Source organism: Salvia hispanica, chromosome 4 (genome assembly GCF_029641045.1).
Source record: "Salvia hispanica isolate PSC_SH4W2 chromosome 4, Shi_PSC_v1, whole genome shotgun sequence".
NCBI classification, from domain to species: domain Eukaryota; kingdom Viridiplantae; phylum Streptophyta; class Magnoliopsida; order Lamiales; family Lamiaceae; genus Salvia; species Salvia hispanica.
The window spans coordinates 27,356,471-27,374,843 of record NC_142695.1 but is presented as its reverse complement, the minus strand read 5'-3'; the positions used below and the strand labels follow the sequence as shown (position 1 = coordinate 27,374,843).

The 18,373-nt window shown below is 51.1% G+C and overlaps 30 non-coding genes and 6 pseudogenes across 30 annotated transcripts; all 36 read left to right on the top strand.

The window, feature by feature from the left end:
- Window positions 1–109: 109 nt before the first annotated feature.
- Window positions 110–228, top strand: LOC148927819 (5S ribosomal RNA). Its single transcript, XR_016129350.1, has one exon. It is a non-coding gene; the product is annotated as a 5S ribosomal RNA (ribosomal RNA).
- A 400-nt stretch (window positions 229–628) lies between these two features.
- On the top strand, window positions 629–747 carry LOC148927818 (5S ribosomal RNA). Its single transcript, XR_016129410.1, has one exon. It is a non-coding gene; the product is annotated as a 5S ribosomal RNA (ribosomal RNA).
- A 398-nt stretch (window positions 748–1,145) lies between these two features.
- On the top strand, window positions 1,146–1,264 carry LOC148927817 (5S ribosomal RNA). The gene has a single exon (XR_016129349.1). It is a non-coding gene; the product is annotated as a 5S ribosomal RNA (ribosomal RNA).
- A 400-nt stretch (window positions 1,265–1,664) lies between these two features.
- LOC148927816 (5S ribosomal RNA) lies at window positions 1,665–1,783 on the top strand. Its single transcript, XR_016129440.1, has one exon. It is a non-coding gene; the product is annotated as a 5S ribosomal RNA (ribosomal RNA).
- A 398-nt stretch (window positions 1,784–2,181) lies between these two features.
- Window positions 2,182–2,300, top strand: LOC148927815 (5S ribosomal RNA). Its single transcript, XR_016129623.1, has one exon. It is a non-coding gene; the product is annotated as a 5S ribosomal RNA (ribosomal RNA).
- Window positions 2,301–2,699: 399 nt separating this feature from the next.
- Window positions 2,700–2,817, top strand: LOC148927814 (5S ribosomal RNA). The gene has a single exon (XR_016129289.1). It is a non-coding gene; the product is annotated as a 5S ribosomal RNA (ribosomal RNA).
- A 398-nt stretch (window positions 2,818–3,215) lies between these two features.
- Window positions 3,216–3,333, top strand: LOC148927813 (5S ribosomal RNA). Its single transcript, XR_016129643.1, has one exon. It is a non-coding gene; the product is annotated as a 5S ribosomal RNA (ribosomal RNA).
- Window positions 3,334–3,734: 401 nt separating this feature from the next.
- On the top strand, window positions 3,735–3,852 carry LOC148927812 (5S ribosomal RNA). Its single transcript, XR_016129642.1, has one exon. It is a non-coding gene; the product is annotated as a 5S ribosomal RNA (ribosomal RNA).
- Window positions 3,853–4,250: 398 nt separating this feature from the next.
- On the top strand, window positions 4,251–4,369 carry LOC148927811 (5S ribosomal RNA). The gene has a single exon (XR_016130105.1). It is a non-coding gene; the product is annotated as a 5S ribosomal RNA (ribosomal RNA).
- Window positions 4,370–4,768: 399 nt separating this feature from the next.
- Window positions 4,769–4,886, top strand: LOC148927810 (5S ribosomal RNA). Its single transcript, XR_016129257.1, has one exon. It is a non-coding gene; the product is annotated as a 5S ribosomal RNA (ribosomal RNA).
- Window positions 4,887–5,284: 398 nt separating this feature from the next.
- Window positions 5,285–5,403, top strand: LOC148927809 (5S ribosomal RNA). The gene has a single exon (XR_016129608.1). It is a non-coding gene; the product is annotated as a 5S ribosomal RNA (ribosomal RNA).
- Window positions 5,404–5,801: 398 nt separating this feature from the next.
- On the top strand, window positions 5,802–5,920 carry LOC148927808 (5S ribosomal RNA). Its single transcript, XR_016129607.1, has one exon. It is a non-coding gene; the product is annotated as a 5S ribosomal RNA (ribosomal RNA).
- A 400-nt stretch (window positions 5,921–6,320) lies between these two features.
- Window positions 6,321–6,438, top strand: LOC148927807 (5S ribosomal RNA). Its single transcript, XR_016129641.1, has one exon. It is a non-coding gene; the product is annotated as a 5S ribosomal RNA (ribosomal RNA).
- A 398-nt stretch (window positions 6,439–6,836) lies between these two features.
- LOC148927806 (5S ribosomal RNA) lies at window positions 6,837–6,955 on the top strand. The gene has a single exon (XR_016130104.1). It is a non-coding gene; the product is annotated as a 5S ribosomal RNA (ribosomal RNA).
- Window positions 6,956–7,354: 399 nt separating this feature from the next.
- LOC148927805 (5S ribosomal RNA) lies at window positions 7,355–7,473 on the top strand. Its single transcript, XR_016129357.1, has one exon. It is a non-coding gene; the product is annotated as a 5S ribosomal RNA (ribosomal RNA).
- Window positions 7,474–7,871: 398 nt separating this feature from the next.
- On the top strand, window positions 7,872–7,990 carry LOC148927804 (5S ribosomal RNA). The gene has a single exon (XR_016129618.1). It is a non-coding gene; the product is annotated as a 5S ribosomal RNA (ribosomal RNA).
- A 398-nt stretch (window positions 7,991–8,388) lies between these two features.
- On the top strand, window positions 8,389–8,507 carry LOC148927803 (5S ribosomal RNA). Its single transcript, XR_016130103.1, has one exon. It is a non-coding gene; the product is annotated as a 5S ribosomal RNA (ribosomal RNA).
- A 399-nt stretch (window positions 8,508–8,906) lies between these two features.
- Window positions 8,907–9,025, top strand: LOC148927802 (5S ribosomal RNA). Its single transcript, XR_016129356.1, has one exon. It is a non-coding gene; the product is annotated as a 5S ribosomal RNA (ribosomal RNA).
- A 398-nt stretch (window positions 9,026–9,423) lies between these two features.
- LOC148927801 (5S ribosomal RNA) lies at window positions 9,424–9,542 on the top strand. The gene has a single exon (XR_016129617.1). It is a non-coding gene; the product is annotated as a 5S ribosomal RNA (ribosomal RNA).
- A 398-nt stretch (window positions 9,543–9,940) lies between these two features.
- On the top strand, window positions 9,941–10,058 carry LOC148927800 (5S ribosomal RNA; annotated as a pseudogene).
- Window positions 10,059–10,456: 398 nt separating this feature from the next.
- Window positions 10,457–10,575, top strand: LOC148927799 (5S ribosomal RNA). Its single transcript, XR_016129355.1, has one exon. It is a non-coding gene; the product is annotated as a 5S ribosomal RNA (ribosomal RNA).
- A 398-nt stretch (window positions 10,576–10,973) lies between these two features.
- LOC148927798 (5S ribosomal RNA) lies at window positions 10,974–11,092 on the top strand. The gene has a single exon (XR_016129615.1). It is a non-coding gene; the product is annotated as a 5S ribosomal RNA (ribosomal RNA).
- A 398-nt stretch (window positions 11,093–11,490) lies between these two features.
- On the top strand, window positions 11,491–11,609 carry LOC148927797 (5S ribosomal RNA). Its single transcript, XR_016129353.1, has one exon. It is a non-coding gene; the product is annotated as a 5S ribosomal RNA (ribosomal RNA).
- A 398-nt stretch (window positions 11,610–12,007) lies between these two features.
- LOC148927796 (5S ribosomal RNA) lies at window positions 12,008–12,126 on the top strand. The gene has a single exon (XR_016129614.1). It is a non-coding gene; the product is annotated as a 5S ribosomal RNA (ribosomal RNA).
- Window positions 12,127–12,524: 398 nt separating this feature from the next.
- LOC148927795 (5S ribosomal RNA) lies at window positions 12,525–12,642 on the top strand (annotated as a pseudogene).
- A 398-nt stretch (window positions 12,643–13,040) lies between these two features.
- On the top strand, window positions 13,041–13,159 carry LOC148927794 (5S ribosomal RNA). Its single transcript, XR_016129352.1, has one exon. It is a non-coding gene; the product is annotated as a 5S ribosomal RNA (ribosomal RNA).
- A 398-nt stretch (window positions 13,160–13,557) lies between these two features.
- LOC148927793 (5S ribosomal RNA) lies at window positions 13,558–13,676 on the top strand. Its single transcript, XR_016129613.1, has one exon. It is a non-coding gene; the product is annotated as a 5S ribosomal RNA (ribosomal RNA).
- A 398-nt stretch (window positions 13,677–14,074) lies between these two features.
- On the top strand, window positions 14,075–14,192 carry LOC148927792 (5S ribosomal RNA; annotated as a pseudogene).
- A 398-nt stretch (window positions 14,193–14,590) lies between these two features.
- LOC148927791 (5S ribosomal RNA) lies at window positions 14,591–14,709 on the top strand (annotated as a pseudogene).
- Window positions 14,710–15,107: 398 nt separating this feature from the next.
- On the top strand, window positions 15,108–15,226 carry LOC148927790 (5S ribosomal RNA). Its single transcript, XR_016129588.1, has one exon. It is a non-coding gene; the product is annotated as a 5S ribosomal RNA (ribosomal RNA).
- Window positions 15,227–15,626: 400 nt separating this feature from the next.
- On the top strand, window positions 15,627–15,745 carry LOC148927789 (5S ribosomal RNA; annotated as a pseudogene).
- Window positions 15,746–16,139: 394 nt separating this feature from the next.
- LOC148927788 (5S ribosomal RNA) lies at window positions 16,140–16,258 on the top strand. The gene has a single exon (XR_016129339.1). It is a non-coding gene; the product is annotated as a 5S ribosomal RNA (ribosomal RNA).
- Window positions 16,259–16,656: 398 nt separating this feature from the next.
- Window positions 16,657–16,775, top strand: LOC148927787 (5S ribosomal RNA). Its single transcript, XR_016129497.1, has one exon. It is a non-coding gene; the product is annotated as a 5S ribosomal RNA (ribosomal RNA).
- A 397-nt stretch (window positions 16,776–17,172) lies between these two features.
- On the top strand, window positions 17,173–17,291 carry LOC148927786 (5S ribosomal RNA). Its single transcript, XR_016129599.1, has one exon. It is a non-coding gene; the product is annotated as a 5S ribosomal RNA (ribosomal RNA).
- A 394-nt stretch (window positions 17,292–17,685) lies between these two features.
- Window positions 17,686–17,804, top strand: LOC148927785 (5S ribosomal RNA). Its single transcript, XR_016129298.1, has one exon. It is a non-coding gene; the product is annotated as a 5S ribosomal RNA (ribosomal RNA).
- Window positions 17,805–18,201: 397 nt separating this feature from the next.
- Window positions 18,202–18,320, top strand: LOC148927784 (5S ribosomal RNA; annotated as a pseudogene).
- Window positions 18,321–18,373: the final 53 nt, after the last annotated feature.

Sequence of the window (18,373 nt, the reverse complement as noted above, 5' to 3'; positions counted from 1 at the left end):
GTCCCGTAACTCCTTCCGGATCAAAAGTTATGCCCGTCTGACGGGTGGGGGATCAGAACCTGCGCACGGGAGCGTACGCTATGAAAGAATAAAGTGCGGGGCTATTGATGGGTGCGATCGTACCAGCACTAATGCACCGGATCCCATCAGAACTCCGAAGTTAAGCGTGCTTGGGCGAGAGTAGTACTAGGATGGATGACCCCCTTGGAAGACCTCGTGTTGCACCTCTTTTTGCATGTGCGTTCATTTTTATTCTTTTTTCCGTTCGGTTGGTCTTGCTGTGGTCCGAAACTCGATTAGCGGTTGGCGAGTAAAATGAAAAAAAGCTACGACAATCTCCACGAGCCGGTGATGAGCGGGTCCTACAACCTTAAACGTGCCGAAAAACAGTAGCTGCGAACTAAAAGTGGCCGAAATGGCTCGAAACGGCCTCTTTTTGTTTCCTGGAGTAGCCACGGAATGTACTTGTATCTCTGCACGTGCGGGTCGGCGAGAGCTTCGCGGGTGATATGCTGTGGGTCCCGTAACTCCTTCCGGATCAAAAGTTATGCCCGTCTGACGGGTGGGGGATCAGAAACCTGCGCACGGGAGCGTACGCTATGAAAGAATAAAGTGCGGGGCTATTGATGGGTGCGATCGTACCAGCACTAATGCACCGGATCCCATCAGAACTCCGAAGTTAAGCGTGCTTGGGCGAGAGTAGTACTAGGACGGGTGACCCCCTTGGAAGACCTCGTGTTGCACCTCTTTTTGCAAGTGTGTTCATTTTTATTTTTTTTTCCGTTCGGTTGGTCTTGCTGTGGTCCGAAACTCGATTAGCGGTTGGCGAGTAAAATGAAAAAAAGCTACGACAATCTCCACGAGCCGGTGATGAGCGGGTCCTACAACCTTAAACGTGCCGAAAAACAGTAGCTGCGAACTAAAAGTGGCCGAAATGGCTCGAAACAGCCTCTTTTTGTTTCCCGGAGTAGCCACGGGATGTACCTGTATCTCTGCACGTGCGGGTCGGCGAGAGCTTCGCGGTGATATGCTGTGGGTCCCGTAACTCCTTCCGGATCAAAAGTTATGCCCGTCTGACGGGTGGGGGATCAGAACCTGCGCACGGGAGCGTACGCTATGAAAGAATAAAGTGCGGGGCTATTGATGGGTGCGATCGTACCAGCACTAATGCACCGGATCCCATCAGAACTCCGAAGTTAAGCGTGCTTGGGCGAGAGTAGTACTAGGATGGATGACCCCCTTGGAAGACCTCGTGTTGCACCTCTTTTTGCATGTGCGTTCATTTTTATTCTTTTTTCCGTTCGGTTGGTCTTGCTGTGGTCCGAAACTCGATTAGCGGTTGGCGAGTAAAATGAAAAAAAGCTACGACAATCTCCACGAGCCGGTGATGAGCGGGTCCTACAACCTTAAACGTGCCGAAAAACAGTAGCTGCGAACTAAAAGTGGCCGAAATGGCTCGAAACGGCCTCTTTTTGTTTCCTGGAGTAGCCACGGAATGTACTTGTATCTCTGCACGTGCGGGTCGGCGAGAGCTTCGCGGGTGATATGCTGTGGGTCCCGTAACTCCTTCCGGATCAAAAGTTATGCCCGTCTGACGGGTGGGGGATCAGAAACCTGCGCACGGGAGCGTACGCTATGAAAGAATAAAGTGCGGGGCTATTGATGGGTGCAATCGTACCAGCACTAATGCACCGGATCCCATCAGAACTCCGAAGTTAAGCGTGCTTGGGCGAGAGTAGTACTAGGACGGGTGACCCCCTTGGAAGACCTCGTGTTGCACCTCTTTTTGCAAGTGTGTTCATTTTTATTTTTTTTTCCGTTCGGTTGGTCTTGCTGTGGTCCGAAACTCGATTAGCGGTTGGCGAGTAAAATGAAAAAAAGCTACGACAATCTCCACGAGCCGGTGATGAGCAGGTCCTACAACCTTAAACGTGCCGAAAAACAGTAGCTGCAAACTAAAAGTGGCCGAAATGGCTCGAAACGGCCTCTTTTTGTTTCCTGGAGTAGCCACGGGCTGTACCCATATCTCTGCACGTGCGGGTCGGCGAGAGCTTCGCGGTGATATGCTGTGGGTCCCGTAACTCCTTCCGGATCAAAAGTTATGCCCGTCTGAAGGGTGAGGGATCAGAACCTCCGCACGGGAGCGTACGCTATGAAAGAATAAAGTGCGGGGCTATTGATGGGTGCGATCGTACCAGCACTAATGCACCGGATCCCATCAGAACTCCGAAGTTAAGCGATCTTGGGCGAGAGTAGTACTAGGATGGGTGACCCCCTTGGAAGACCTCGTGTTGCACCCCTTTTTGCAAGTGCGTTCATTTTTATTTTTTTTTCCGTTCGGTTGGACTTGCTGTGGTCCGAAACTCGATTAGCGGTTGGCGAGTAAAATGAAAAAAAGCTACGACAATCTCCACGAGCCGGTGATGAGCGGGTCCTACAACCTTAAACGTGCCGAAAAACAGTAGCTGCGAACTAAAAGTGGCCGAAATGGCTCGAGACGGCCTCTTTTTGTTTCCCGGAGTAGCCACGGGATGTACCTGTATCTCTGCACGTGCGGGTCGGCGAGAGCTTCGCGGGTGATATGCTGTGGGTCCCGTAACTCCTTCCGGATCAAAAGTTATGCCCGTCTGAAGGGAGGGGGATCAGAACCTCCGCACGGGAGCGTACGCTATGAAAGAATAAAGTGCGGGGCTATTGATGGGTGCGATCGTACCGGCACTAATGCACCGGATCCCATCAGAACTCCGAAGTTAAGCGTGCTTGGGCGAGAGTAGTACTAGGATGGGTGACCCCTTGAAAGACCTCGTGTTGCACCTCTTTTTGCATATGCGTTCATTTTTATTCTCTTTTCCGTTCGGTTGGTCTTGCTGTGGTCCGAAACTTGATTAGCGGTTGGCGAGTAAAATGAAAAAAAGCTACGACAATCTCCACGAGCCGGTGATGAGCGGGTCCTACAACCTTAAACGTGCCAAAAAACAGTAGCTGCGAACTAAAAGTGGCCGAAATGGCTCGAAATGGCCTCATTTTGTTTCCCAAAGTAGCCACGGGATGTACCTGTATCTCTGCACGTGCGTGTCGGCGAGAGCTTCGCGGTGATATGCTGTGGGTCCCGTAACTCCTTCCGGATCAAAAGTTATGCCCGTCTGAAGGGTGGGGGATCAGAAGCTGCGCACGGGAGCGTACGCTATGAAAGAATAAAGTGCGGGGCTATTGATGGGTGCGATCGTACCAGCACTAATGCACCGGATCCCATCAGAACACCGAAGTTAAGCGTGCTTGGGCGAGAGTAGTACTAGGATGGGTGACCCCTTGGAAGACCTCGTGTTGCACCTCTTTTTGCATATGCGTTCATTTTTATTCTTTTTTCCGTTCGGTTGGTCTTGCTGTGGTCCGAAACTCGATTAGCGGTTGGCGAGTAAAATGAAAAAAAAAGCTACGACAACCTCCACGAGCCGGTGATGAGCGGGTCCTACAACCTTAAACGTGCCGAAAAACAGTAGCTGCGAACTAAAAGTGGCCGAAATGGCTCGAAACGGCCTCTTTTTGTTTCCCGGAGTAGCCACGGGATGTACCCATATCTCTGCACGTGCGAAGTCGGCGAGAACTTCGCGGCGATATGCTGTGGGTCCCGTAACTCCTTCCGGATCAAAAGTTATGCCCGTCTGAAGGGTGGGGGATCAGAACCTCCGCACGGGAGCGTACGCTATGAAAGAATAAAGTGCGGGGCTATTGATGGGTGCGATCGTACCAGCACTAATGCACCGGATCCCATCAGAACACCGAAGTTAAGCGTGCTTGGGCGAGAGTAGTACTAGGATGGGTGACCCCTTGGAAGACCTCGTGTTGCACCTCTTTTTGCATGTGCGTTCATTTTTATTCTTTTTTCCGTTCGGTTGGTCTTGCTGTGGTCCGAAACTTGATTAGCGGTTGGCGAGTAAAATGAAAAAAAGCTACGACAATCTCCACGAGCCGGTGATGAGCGGGTCCTACAACCTTAAACGTGCCAAAAAACAGTAGCTGCGAACTAAAAGTGGCCGAAATGGCTCGAAACGGCCTCATTTTGTTTCCCAAAGTAGCCACGGGATGTACCTGTATCTCTGCACGTGCGTGTCGGCGAGAGCTTCGCGGTGATATGCTGTGGGTCCCGTAACTCCTTCCGGATCAAAAGTTATGCCCGTCTGAAGGGTGGGGGATCAGAAGCTGCGCACGGGAGCGTACGCTATGAAAGAATAAAGTGCGGGGCTATTGATGGGTGCGATCGTACCAGCACTAATGCACCGGATCCCATCAGAACTCCGAAGTTAAGCGTGCTTGGGCGAGAGTAGTACTAGGATGGGTGACCCCCTTGGAAGACCTCGTGTTGCACCCCTTTTTGCAAGTGCCTTCAATTTTATTTTTTTTTTCCGTTCGGTTGGACTTGCTGTGGTCCGAAATTCGATTAGCGGTTGGCGAGTAAAATGAAAAAAAGCTACGACAATCTCCACGAGCCGGTGATGAGCGGGTCCTACAACCTTAAACGTGCCGAAAAACAGTAGCTGCGAACTAAAAGTGGCCGAAATGGCTCGAGACGGCCTCTTTTTGTTTCCCGGAGTAGCCACGGGATGTACCCATATCTCTGCACGTGCGGGTCGGCGAGAGCTTCGCGGCGATATGCTGTGGGTCCCGTAACTCCTTCCGGATCAAAAGTTATGCCCGTCTGAAGGGTGGGGGATCAGAACCTCCGCACGGGAGCGTACGCTATGAAAGAATAAAGTGCGGGGCTATTGATGGGTGCGATCGTACCGGCACTAATGCACCGGATCCCATCAGAACTCCGAAGTTAAGCGTGCTTGGGCGAGAGTAGTACTAGGATGGGTGACCCCTTGGAAGACCTCGTGTTGCACCTCTTTTTGCATATGCGTTCATTTTTATTCTCTTTTCCGTTCGGTTGGTCTTGCTGTGGTCCGAAACTCGATTAGCGGTTGGCGAGTAAAATGAAAAAAAGCTACGACAATCTCCACGAGCCGGTGATGAGCGGGTCCTACAACCTTAAACGTGCCGAAAAACAGTAGCTGCGAACTAAAAGTGGCCGAAATGGCTCGAAACGGCCTCTTTTTGTTTCCCGGAGTAGCCACGGGATGTACCTGTATCTCTGCACGTGCGTGTCGGCGAGAGCTTCGCGGTGATATGCTGTGGGTCCCGTAACTCCTTCCGGATCAAAAGTTATGCCCGTCTGAAGGGTGGGGGATCAGAACCTCTGCACGGGAGCGTACGCTATAAAAGAATAAAGTGCGGGGCTATTGATGGGTGCGATCGTACAAGCACTAATGCACCGGATCCCATCAGAACTCCGAAGTTAAGCGTGCTTGGGCGAGAGTAGTACTAGGATGGGTGACCCCCTTGGAAGACCTCGTGTTGCACCTCTTTTTGCAAGTGCGTTCATTTTTATTTTTTTTTCCGTTCGGTTGGTCTTGCTGTGGTCCGAAACTCGATTAGCGGTTGGCGAGTAAAATGAAAAAAAGCTACGACAATCTCCACGAGCCGGTGATGAGCGGGTCCTACAACCTTAAATGTGCCGAAAAACAGTAGCTGCTAACTAAAAGTGGCCGAAATGGCTCGAAACGACCTCTTTATGTTTCCCGGAGTAGCAACGGGATGTACCCGTATCTCTGCACGTGCGGGTTGGCGAGAGCTTCGCGGTGATATACTGTGGGTCCCGTAACTCCTTCCGGATCAAAAGTTATGCCCGTCTGAAGGGTGGGGGATCAGAACCTCTGCACGGGAGCGTACGCTATAAAAGAATAAAGTGCGGGGCTATTGATGGGTGCGATCGTACAAGCACTAATGCACCGGATCCCATCAGAACTCCGAAGTTAAGCGTGCTTGGGCGAGAGTAGTACTAGGATGGGTGACCCCCTTGGAAGACCTCGTGTTGCACCTCTTTTTGCAAGTGCGTTCATTTTTATTTTTTTTTCCGTTCGGTTGGTCTTGCTGTGGTCCGAAACTCGATTAGCGGTTGGCGAGTAAAATGAAAAAAAAAGCTACGACAACCTCCACGAGCCGGTGATGAGCGGGTCCTACAACCTTAAACGTGCCGAAAAACAGTAGCTTCGAACTAAAAGTGGCCGAAATGGCTCGAAACGGCCTCTTTTTGTTTCCCGGAGTAGCCACGGGATGTACCCATATCTCTGCACGTGCGGGTCGGCGAGAACTTCGCGGCGATATGCTGTGGGTCCCGTAACTCCTTCCGGATCAAAAGTTATGCCCGTCTGAAGGGTGGGGGATCAGAACCTCCGCACGGGAGCGTACGCTATGAAAGAATAAAGTGCGGGGCTATTGATGGGTGCGATCGTACCAGCACTAATGCACCGGATCCCATCAGAACACCGAAGTTAAGCGTGCTTGGGCGAGAGTAGTACTAGGATGGGTGACCCCTTGGAAGACCTCGTGTTGCACCTCTTTTTGCATGTGCGTTCATTTTTATTCTTTTTTCCGTTCGGTTGGTCTTGCTGTGGTCCGAAACTTGATTAGCGGTTGGCGAGTAAAATGAAAAAAAGCTACGACAATCTCCACGAGCCGGTGATGAGCGGGTCCTACAACCTTAAACGTGCCAAAAAACAGTAGCTGCGAACTAAAAGTGGCCGAAATGGCTCGAAACGGCCTCATTTTGTTTCCCAAAGTAGCCACGGGATGTACCTGTATCTCTGCACGTGCGTGTCGGCGAGAGCTTCGCGGTGATATGCTGTGGGTCCCGTAACTCCTTCCGGATCAAAAGTTATGCCCGTCTGAAGGGTGGGGGATCAGAAGCTGCGCACGGGAGCGTACGCTATGAAAGAATAAAGTGCGGGGCTATTGATGGGTGCGATCGTACCAGCACTAATGCACCGGATCCCATCAGAACTCCGAAGTTAAGCGTGCTTGGGCGAGAGTAGTACTAGGATGGGTGACCCCCTTGGAAGACCTCGTGTTGCACCCCTTTTTGCAAGTGCCTTCAATTTTATTTTTTTTTTCCGTTCGGTTGGACTTGCTGTGGTCCGAAATTCGATTAGCGGTTGGCGAGTAAAATGAAAAAAAGCTACGACAATCTCCACGAGCCGGTGATGAGCGGGTCCTACAACCTTAAACGTGCCGAAAAACAGTAGCTGCGAACTAAAAGTGGCCGAAATGGCTCGAGACGGCCTCTTTTTGTTTCCCGGAGTAGCCACGGGATGTACCCATATCTCTGCACGTGCGGGTCGGCGAGAGCTTCGCGGCGATATGCTGTGGGTCCCGTAACTCCTTCCGGATCAAAAGTTATGCCCGTCTGAAGGGTGGGGGATCAGAACCTCCGCACGGGAGCGTACGCTATGAAAGAATAAAGTGCGGGGCTATTGATGGGTGCGATCGTACCGGCACTAATGCACCGGATCCCATCAGAACTCCGAAGTTAAGCGTGCTTGGGCGAGAGTAGTACTAGGACGGGTGACCCCCTTGGAAGACCTCGTGTTGCACCTCTTTTTGCAAGTGTGTTCATTTTTATTTTTTTTTCCGTTCGGTTGGTCTTGCTGTGGTCCGAAACTCGATTAGCGGTTGGCGAGTAAAATGAAAAAAAGCTACGACAATCTCCACGAGCCGGTGATGAGCAGGTCCTACAACCTTAAACGTGCCGAAAAACAGTAGCTGCAAACTAAAAGTGGCCGAAATGGCTCGAAACGGCCTCTTTTTGTTTCCTGGAGTAGCCACGGGCTGTACCCATATCTCTGCACGTGCGGGTCGGCGAGAGCTTCGCGGTGATATGCTGTGGGTCCCGTAACTCCTTCCGGATCAAAAGTTATGCCCGTCTGAAGGGTGAGGGATCAGAACCTCCGCACGGGAGCGTACGCTATGAAAGAATAAAGTGCGGGGCTATTGATGGGTGCGATCGTACCAGCACTAATGCACCGGATCCCATCAGAACTCCGAAGTTAAGCGATCTTGGGCGAGAGTAGTACTAGGATGGGTGACCCCCTTGGAAAACCTCGTGTTGCACCCCTTTTTGCAAGTGCGTTCATTTTTATTTTTTTTTCCGTTCGGTTGGACTTGCTGTGGTCCGAAACTCGATTAGCGGTTGGCAAGTAAAATGAAAAATAGCTACGACAATCTCCACGAGCCGGTGATGAGCGGGTCCTACAACCTTAAACGTGTCGAAAAACAGTAGCTGCGAATTAAAAGTGGCCGAAATGGCTCGAAACGGCCTTATTTTGTTTCCCGAAGTAGCCACGGGATGTACCTGTATCTCTGCACGTGCGTGTCGGCGAGAGCTTCGCGGTGATATGCTGTGGGTCCCGTAACTCCTTCCGGATCAAAAGTTATGCCCGTCTGAAGGGTGGGGGATCAGAAGCTGCGCACGGGAGCGTACGCTATGAAAGAATAAAGTGCGGGGCTATTGATGGGTGCGATCGTACCAGCACTAATGCACCGGATCCCATCAGAACTCCGAAGTTAAGCGTGCTTGGGCGAGAGTAGTACTAGGATGGGTGACCCCCTTGGAAGACCTCGTGTTGCACCCCTTTTTGCAAGTGCCTTCAATTTTATTTTTTTTTTCCGTTCGGTTGGACTTGCTGTGGTCCGAAATTCGATTAGCGGTTGGCGAGTAAAATGAAAAAAAGCTACGACAATCTCCACGAGCCGGTGATGAGCGGGTCCTACAACCTTAAACGTGCCGAAAAACAGTAGCTGCGAACTAAAAGTGGCCGAAATGGCTCGAGACGGCCTCTTTTTGTTTCCCGGAGTAGCCACGGGATGTACCCATATCTCTGCACGTGCGGGTCGGCGAGAGCTTCGCGGCGATATGCTGTGGGTCCCGTAACTCCTTCCGGATCAAAAGTTATGCCCGTCTGAAGGGTGGGGGATCAGAACCTCCGCACGGGAGCGTACGCTATGAAAGAATAAAGTGCGGGGCTATTGATGGGTGCGATCGTACCGGCACTAATGCACCGGATCCCATCAGAACTCCGAAGTTAAGCGTGCTTGGGCGAGAGTAGTACTAGGACGGGTGACCCCCTTGGAAGACCTCGTGTTGCACCTCTTTTTGCAAGTGTGTTCATTTTTATTTTTTTTTCCGTTCGGTTGGTCTTGCTGTGGTCCGAAACTCGATTAGCGGTTGGCGAGTAAAATGAAAAAAAGCTACGACAATCTCCACGAGCCGGTGATGAGCAGGTCCTACAACCTTAAACGTGCCGAAAAACAGTAGCTGCAAACTAAAAGTGGCCGAAATGGCTCGAAACGGCCTCTTTTTGTTTCCTGGAGTAGCCACGGGCTGTACCCATATCTCTGCACGTGCGGGTCGGCGAGAGCTTCGCGGTGATATGCTGTGGGTCCCGTAACTCCTTCCGGATCAAAAGTTATGCCCGTCTGAAGGGTGAGGGATCAGAACCTCCGCACGGGAGCGTACGCTATGAAAGAATAAAGTGCGGGGCTATTGATGGGTGCGATCGTACCAGCACTAATGCACCGGATCCCATCAGAACTCCGAAGTTAAGCGATCTTGGGCGAGAGTAGTACTAGGATGGGTGACCCCCTTGGAAAACCTCGTGTTGCACCCCTTTTTGCAAGTGCGTTCATTTTTATTTTTTTTTCCGTTCGGTTGGACTTGCTGTGGTCCGAAACTCGATTAGCGGTTGGCGAGTAAAATGAAAAAAAGCTACGACAATCTCCACGAGCCGGTGATGAGCGGGTCCTACAACCTTAAACGTGCCGAAAAACAGTAGCTGCGAACTAAAAGTGGCCGAAATGGCTCGAGACGGCCTCTTTTTGTTTCCCGGAGTAGCCACGGGATGTACCCATATCTCTGCACGTGCGGGTCGGCGAGAGCTTCGCGGCGATATGCTGTGGGTCCCGTAACTCCTTCCGGATCAAAAGTTATGCCCGTCTGAAGGGTGGGGGATCAGAACCTCCGCACGGGAGCGTACGCTATGAAAGAATAAAGTGCGGGGCTATTGATGGGTGCGATCGTACCGGCACTAATGCACCGGATCCCATCAGAACTCCGAAGTTAAGCGTGCTTGGGCGAGAGTAGTACTAGGATCGGTGACCCCTTGGAAGACCTCGTGTTGCACCTCTTTTTGCATATGCGTTCATTTTTATTCTTTTTTCCGTTCGGTTGGTCTTGCTGTGGTCCGAAACTTGATTAGCGGTTGGCAAGTAAAATGAAAAATAGCTACGACAATCTCCACGAGCCGGTGATGAGCGGGTCCTACAACCTTAAACGTGTCGAAAAACAGTAGCTGCGAATTAAAAGTGGCCGAAATGGCTCGAAACGGCCTTATTTTGTTTCCCGAAGTAGCCACGGGATGTACCTGTATCTCTGCACGTGCGTGTCGGCGAGAGCTTCGCGGTGATATGCTGTGGGTCCCGTAACTCCTTCCGGATCAAAAGTTATGCCCGTCTGAAGGGTGGGGGATCAGAACCTCCGCACGGGAGCGTACGCTATGAAAGAATAAAGTGCGGGGCTATTGATGGGTGCGATCGTACCGGCACTAATGCACCGGATCCCATCAGAACTCCGAAGTTAAGCGTGCTTGGGCGAGAGTAGTACTAGGACGGGTGACCCCCTTGGAAGACCTCGTGTTGCACCTCTTTTTGCAAGTGTGTTCATTTTTATTTTTTTTTCCGTTCGGTTGGTCTTGCTGTGGTCCGAAACTCGATTAGCGGTTGGCGAGTAAAATGAAAAAAAGCTACGACAATCTCCACGAGCCGGTGATGAGCAGGTCCTACAACCTTAAACGTGCCGAAAAACAGTAGCTGCAAACTAAAAGTGGCCGAAATGGCTCGAAACGGCCTCTTTTTGTTTCCTGGAGTAGCCACGGGCTGTACCCATATCTCTGCACGTGCGGGTCGGCGAGAGCTTCGCGGTGATATGCTGTGGGTCCCGTAACTCCTTCCGGATCAAAAGTTATGCCCGTCTGAAGGGTGAGGGATCAGAACCTCCGCACGGGAGCGTACGCTATGAAAGAATAAAGTGCGGGGCTATTGATGGGTGCGATCGTACCAGCACTAATGCACCGGATCCCATCAGAACTCCGAAGTTAAGCGATCTTGGGCGAGAGTAGTACTAGGATGGGTGACCCCCTTGGAAAACCTCGTGTTGCACCCCTTTTTGCAAGTGCGTTCATTTTTATTTTTTTTTCCGTTCGGTTGGACTTGCTGTGGTCCGAAATTCGATTAGCGGTTGGCGAGTAAAATGAAAAAAAGCTACGACAATCTCCACGAGCCGGTGATGAGCGGGTCCTACAACCTTAAACGTGCCGAAAAACAGTAGCTGCGAACTAAAAGTGGCCGAAATGGCTCGAGACGGCCTCTTTTTGTTTCCCGGAGTAGCCACGGGATGTACCCATATCTCTGCACGTGCGGGTCGGCGAGAGCTTCGCGGCGATATGCTGTGGGTCCCGTAACTCCTTCCGGATCAAAAGTTATGCCCGTCTGAAGGGTGGGGGATCAGAACCTCCGCACGGGAGCGTACGCTATGAAAGAATAAAGTGCGGGGCTATTGATGGGTGCGATCGTACCGGCACTAATGCACCGGATCCCATCAGAACTCCGAAGTTAAGCGTGCTTGGGCGAGAGTAGTACTAGGACGGGTGACCCCCTTGGAAGACCTCGTGTTGCACCTCTTTTTGCAAGTGTGTTCATTTTTATTTTTTTTTCCGTTCGGTTGGTCTTGCTGTGGTCCGAAACTCGATTAGCGGTTGGCGAGTAAAATGAAAAAAAGCTACGACAATCTCCACGAGCCGGTGATGAGCAGGTCCTACAACCTTAAACGTGCCGAAAAACAGTAGCTGCAAACTAAAAGTGGCCGAAATGGCTCGAAACGGCCTCTTTTTGTTTCCTGGAGTAGCCACGGGCTGTACCCATATCTCTGCACGTGCGGGTCGGCGAGAGCTTCGCGGTGATATGCTGTGGGTCCCGTAACTCCTTCCGGATCAAAAGTTATGCCCGTCTGAAGGGTGAGGGATCAGAACCTCCGCACGGGAGCGTACGCTATGAAAGAATAAAGTGCGGGGCTATTGATGGGTGCGATCGTACCAGCACTAATGCACCGGATCCCATCAGAACTCCGAAGTTAAGCGATCTTGGGCGAGAGTAGTACTAGGATGGGTGACCCCCTTGGAAAACCTCGTGTTGCACCCCTTTTTGCAAGTGCGTTCATTTTTATTTTTTTTTCCGTTCGGTTGGACTTGCTGTGGTCCGAAACTCGATTAGCGGTTGGCGAGTAAAATGAAAAAAAGCTACGACAATCTCCACGAGCCGGTGATGAGCGGGTCCTACAACCTTAAACGTGCCGAAAAACAGTAGCTGCGAACTAAAAGTGGCCGAAATGGCTCGAGACGGCCTCTTTTTGTTTCCCGGAGTAGCCACGGGATGTACCCATATCTCTGCACGTGCGGGTCGGCGAGAGCTTCGCGGCGATATGCTGTGGGTCCCGTAACTCCTTCCGGATCAAAAGTTATGCCCGTCTGAAGGGTGGGGGATCAGAACCTCCGCACGGGAGCGTACGCTATGAAAGAATAAAGTGCGGGGCTATTGATGGGTGCGATCGTACCGGCACTAATGCACCGGATCCCATCAGAACTCCGAAGTTAAGCGTGCTTGGGCGAGAGTAGTACTAGGATCGGTGACCCCTTGGAAGACCTCGTGTTGCACCTCTTTTTGCATATGCGTTCATTTTTATTCTTTTTTCCGTTCGGTTGGTCTTGCTGTGGTCCGAAACTTGATTAGCGGTTGGCAAGTAAAATGAAAAATAGCTACGACAATCTCCACGAGCCGGTGATGAGCGGGTCCTACAACCTTAAACGTGTCGAAAAACAGTAGCTGCGAATTAAAAGTGGCCGAAATGGCTCGAAACGGCCTTATTTTGTTTCCCGAAGTAGCCACGGGATGTACCTGTATCTCTGCACGTGCGTGTCGGCGAGAGCTTCGCGGTGATATGCTGTGGGTCCCGTAACTCCTTCCGGATCAAAAGTTATGCCCGTCTGAAGGGTGGGGGATCAGAACCTCCGCACGGGAGCGTACGCTATGAAAGAATAAAGTGCGGGGCTATTGATGGGTGCGATCGTACCGGCACTAATGCACCGGATCCCATCAGAACTCCGAAGTTAAGCGTGCTTGGGCGAGAGTAGTACTAGGACGGGTGACCCCCTTGGAAGACCTCGTGTTGCACCTCTTTTTGCAAGTGTGTTCATTTTTATTTTTTTTTCCGTTCGGTTGGTCTTGCTGTGGTCCGAAACTCGATTAGCGGTTGGCGAGTAAAATGAAAAAAAGCTACGACAATCTCCACGAGCCGGTGATGAGCAGGTCCTACAACCTTAAACGTGCCGAAAAACAGTAGCTGCAAACTAAAAGTGGCCGAAATGGCTCGAAACGGCCTCTTTTTGTTTCCTGGAGTAGCCACGGGCTGTACCCATATCTCTGCACGTGCGGGTCGGCGAGAGCTTCGCGGTGATATGCTGTGGGTCCCGTAACTCCTTCCGGATCAAAAGTTATGCCCGTCTGAAGGGTGAGGGATCAGAACCTCCGCACGGGAGCGTACGCTATGAAAGAATAAAGTGCGGGGCTATTGATGGGTGCGATCGTACCAGCACTAATGCACCGGATCCCATCAGAACTCCGAAGTTAAGCGATCTTGGGCGAGAGTAGTACTAGGATGGGTGACCCCCTTGGAAAACCTCGTGTTGCACCCCTTTTTGCAAGTGCGTTCATTTTTATTTTTTTTTCCGTTCGGTTGGACTTGCTGTGGTCCGAAACTCGATTAGCGGTTGGCGAGTAAAATGAAAAAAAGCTACGACAATCTCCACGAGCCGGTGATGAGCGGGTCCTACAACCTTAAACGTGCCGAAAAACAGTAGCTGCGAACTAAAAGTGGCCGAAATGGCTCGAGACGGCCTCTTTTTGTTTCCCGGAGTAGCCACGGGATGTACCCATATCTCTGCACGTGCGGGTCGGCGAGAGCTTCGCGGCGATATGCTGTGGGTCCCGTAACTCCTTCCGGATCAAAAGTTATGCCCGTCTGAAGGGTGGGGGATCAGAACCTCCGCACGGGAGCGTACGCTATGAAAGAATAAAGTGCGGGGCTATTGATGGGTGCGATCGTACCGGCACTAATGCACCGGATCCCATCAGAACTCCGAAGTTAAGCGTGCTTGGGCGAGAGTAGTACTAGGATCGGTGACCCCTTGGAAGACCTCGTGTTGCACCTCTTTTTGCATATGCGTTCATTTTTATTCTTTTTTCCGTTCGGTTGGTCTTGCTGTGGTCCGAAACTTGATTAGCGGTTGGCAAGTAAAATGAAAAATAGCTACGACAATCTCCACGAGCCGGTGATGAGCGGGTCCTACAACCTTAAACGTGTCGAAAAACAGTAGCTGCGAATTAAAAGTGGCCGAAATGGCTCGAAACGGCCTTATTTTGTTTCCCGAAGTAGCCACGGGATGTACCTGTATCTCTGCACGTGCGTGTCGGCGAGAGCTTCGCGGTGATATGCTGTGGGTCCCGTAACTCCTTCCGGATCAAAAGTTATGCCCGTCTGAAGGGTGGGGGATCAGAACCTCCGCACGGGAGCGTACGCTATAAAAGAATAAAGTGCGGGGCTATTGATGGGTGCGATCGTACAAGCACTAATGCACCGGATCCCATCAGAACTCCGAAGTTAAGCGTGCTTGGGCGAGAGTAGTACTAGGATGGATGACCCCCTTGGAAGACCTCGTGTTGCACCTCTTTTTGCAAGTGCGTTCATTTTTATTTTTTTTTCCGTTCGGTTGGTCTTGCTGTGGTCCGAAACTCGATTTGCGGTTGGCGAGTAAAATGAAAAAAAGCTACGACAATCTCCACGAGCCGGTGATGAGCGGGTCCTACAACCTTAAATGTGCCGAAAAACAGTAGCTGCTAACTAAAAGTGGCCGAAATGGCTCGAAACGGCCTCTTTATGTTTCCCGGAGTAGCAACGGGATGTACCCGTATCTCTGCACGTGCGGGTTGGCGAGAGCTTCGCGGTGATATACTGTGGGTCCCGTAACTCCTTCCGGATCAAAAGTTATGCCCGTCTGAAGGGTGGGGGATCAGAACCCGCGCACGGGAGCGTACGGTATGAAAGAATAAAGTGCGGGGCTATTGATGGGTGCAATCCTACCAGCACTAATGCACCGGATCCCATCAGAACTCCGAAGTTAAGCGTGCTTGGGCGAGAGTAGTTCTAGGATGGGTGACCCCCTTGGAAGACCTCGTGTTGCACCTCTCTTTGCAAGTGCGTTCATTTTTATTTTTTTTTCCGTTCGGTTGGTCTTGCTGTGGCCCGAAACTCGATTAGCGGTTGGCGAGTAAAATGAAAAAAAAAGCTACGACAACCTCCACGAGCCGGTGATGAGCGGGTCCTACAACCTTAAACGTGCCGAAAAACAGTAGCTGCGAACTAAAAGTGGCCGAAATGGCTCGAAACGACCTCTTTTTGTTTCCCGGAGTAGCCACAGGATGTACCCGTATCGCTGCACGTGCGGGTCGGCGAGAGCTTCGCGGTGATATGCTGTGGGTCCCGTAACTCCCTCCGGATCAAAGGTTATGCTCGTCTGAGGGGTGGGGGATCAAAACCTGCACACGGGAGCGTACGCTATTAAAGAATAAAGTGCGGGGCTATTGTTGGGTGCGATCATACCAGCACTAATGCACCGGATCCCATCAGAACTCCCAAATTAAGCGTGCTTGGGCGAGAGTAGTACTAGAATGGGTGATCCCCTGGGAAGTCCTCGTGTTGTATCCTTTTTTGCGAATGCGTTCATTTTTTTTATTTCCGTTCAGTTGGTCTTGCTGTGGTCCGAACTCGATTAGAGGTTGGCGATTAAAAAGAAAAAAATGAACAACAATCTCCACTAGCCGGTGATGAGCGGGTCTCAAAACCTTAAACGTGCTGAAAAATAGTAGCTGCGAACTAAAAGTGGCCGAAATGGCTCGAAATGGCCTCTATTTGCTTCTCATAGTAGCCACGAGCTGTACCCGTATCTCATCACGTGGGGCTCGGCGAGAGCTTCGCGGTGATATGCTGACGGTCCCGTAACTCCTTCCGGATCAAAATTTATGCCCGTCTGAAGGGTGGGGGATCATAACCTGCGTACGGGAGCGTACGCTATGAAAGAATAAAGTGCGGGGTTATTGATGGGTGCGATCATACAAGCACTAATGCACCGGATCCCATCAGAACTCCGAAGTTAAGCGTGCTTGGGCGAGAGTAGTACTGGGATGGGTGACCCCTTTGGAAGACCTCGTGTTGCACCTCTTTTTGCAAGTGCGTTCATTTTTATTTTTTTTTCCGTTCGGTTGGTTTTGCTGTGGTCCGAAACTCGATTAGCGGTTGGCGAGTAAAATGAAAAAAAGCTACGACAATCTCCATGAGCCGGTGATGAGCGGGTCCTACAACCTTAAATGTGCCGAAAAACAGTAGCTGCTAACTAAAAGTGGCCGAAATGGCTCGAAACGGCCTCTTTATGTTTCCCGGAGTAGCAACGGGATGTACCCGTATCTCTGCACGTGCGGGTTGGCGAGAGCTTCGCGGTGATATACTGTGGGTCCCGTAACTCCTTCCGGATCAAAAGTTATGCCCGTCTGAAGGGTGGGGGATCAGAACCCGCGCACGGGAGCGTACGCTATGAAAGAATAAAGTGCGGGGTTATTGATGGGTGCGATCATACAAGCACTAATGCACCGGATCCCATCAGAACTCTGAAGTTAAGCGTGCTTGGGCGAGAGTAGTACTGGGATGGGTGACCCCCTTGGAAGACCTCGTGTTGCACCTCTTTTTGCAAGTGCGTTCATTTTTATTTTTTTTTCCGTTCGGTTGGTCTTGCTGTGGTCCGAAACTCGATTAGCGGTTGGCGAGTAAAATGAAAAAAAAAGCTACGACAACCTCCACGAGCCGGTGATGAGCGGGTCCTACAACCTTAAACGTGCCGAAAAACAGTAGCTGCGAACTAAAAGTGGCCGAAATGGCTCGAAACGACCTCTTTTTGTTTCCCGGAGTAGCCACAGGATGTACCCGTATCGCTGCACGTGCGGGTCGAGAGCTTCGCGGTGATATGCTGTGGGTCCCGTAACTCCCTCCGGATCAAAGGTTATGCTCGTCTGAGGGGTGGGGGATCAAAACCTGCACACGGGAGCGTACGCTATTAAAGAATAAAGTGCGGGGCTACTGCTGGGTGCGATCATACCAGCACTAATGCACCGGATCCCATCAGAACTCCGAAATTAAGCGTGCTTGGGCGAGAGTAGTACTAGAATGGGTGATCCCCTGGGAAGTCCTCGTGTTGTATCCTTTTTTGCGAATGCGTTCATTTTTTTTATTTCCGTTCAGTTGGTCTTGCTGTGGTCCGAACTTGATTAGAGGTTGGCGATTAAAAGGAAAAAAATGAACAACAATCTCCACTAGCCGGTGATGAGCAGGTCTCAAAACCTTAAACGTGCTGAAAAATAGTAGCTGCGAACTAAAAGTGGCCGAAATGGCTCGAAATGGCCTCTATTTGCTTCTCATAGTAGCCACGAGCTGTACCCGTATCTCATCACGTGGGGCTCGGTGAGAGCTTCGCGGTGATATGCTGAGGGTCCCGTAACTCCTTCCGGATCAAAATTTATGCCCGTCTGAAGGGTGGGGGATCATAACCTGCGTACGGGAGCGTACGCTATGAAAGATTAAAGTGCGGGGTTATTGATGGGTGCGATCATACAAGCACTAATGCACCGGATCCCATCAGAACTCCGAAGTTAAGCGTGCTTGGGCGAGAGTAGTACTGGGATGGGTGACCCCCTTGGAAGACCTCGTGTTGCACCTCTTTTTGCAAGTGCGTTCATTTTTATTTTTTTTTCCATTCGGTTGGTCTTGTTGTGGTCCGAAACTCGATTAGCGGTTGGCGAGTAAAATGAAAAAAAAAGCTACGACAACCTCCACGAGCCGGTGATGAGCGGGTCCTACAACCTTAAACGTGCCGAAAAACAGTAGCTGCGAACTAAAAGTGGCCGAAATGGCTCGAAACGACCTCTTTTTGTTTCCCGGAGTAGCCACAGGATGTACCCGTATCGCTGCACGTGCGGGTCGAGAGCTTCGCGGTGATATGCTGTGGGTCCCGTAACTCCCTCCGGATCAAAGGTTATGCTCGTCTGAGGGGTGGGGGATCAAAACCTGCACACGGGAGCGTACGCTATTAAAGAATAAAGTGCGGGGCTATTGCTGGGTGCGATCATACCAGCACTAATGCACCGGATCCTATCAGAACTCCGAAATTAAGCGTGCTTGGGCGAGAGTAGTACTAGAATGGGTGATCCCCTGGGAAGTCCTCGTGTTGTATCCTTTTTTGCGAATGCGTTCATTTTTTTTATTTCCGTTCAGTTGGTCTTGCTGTGG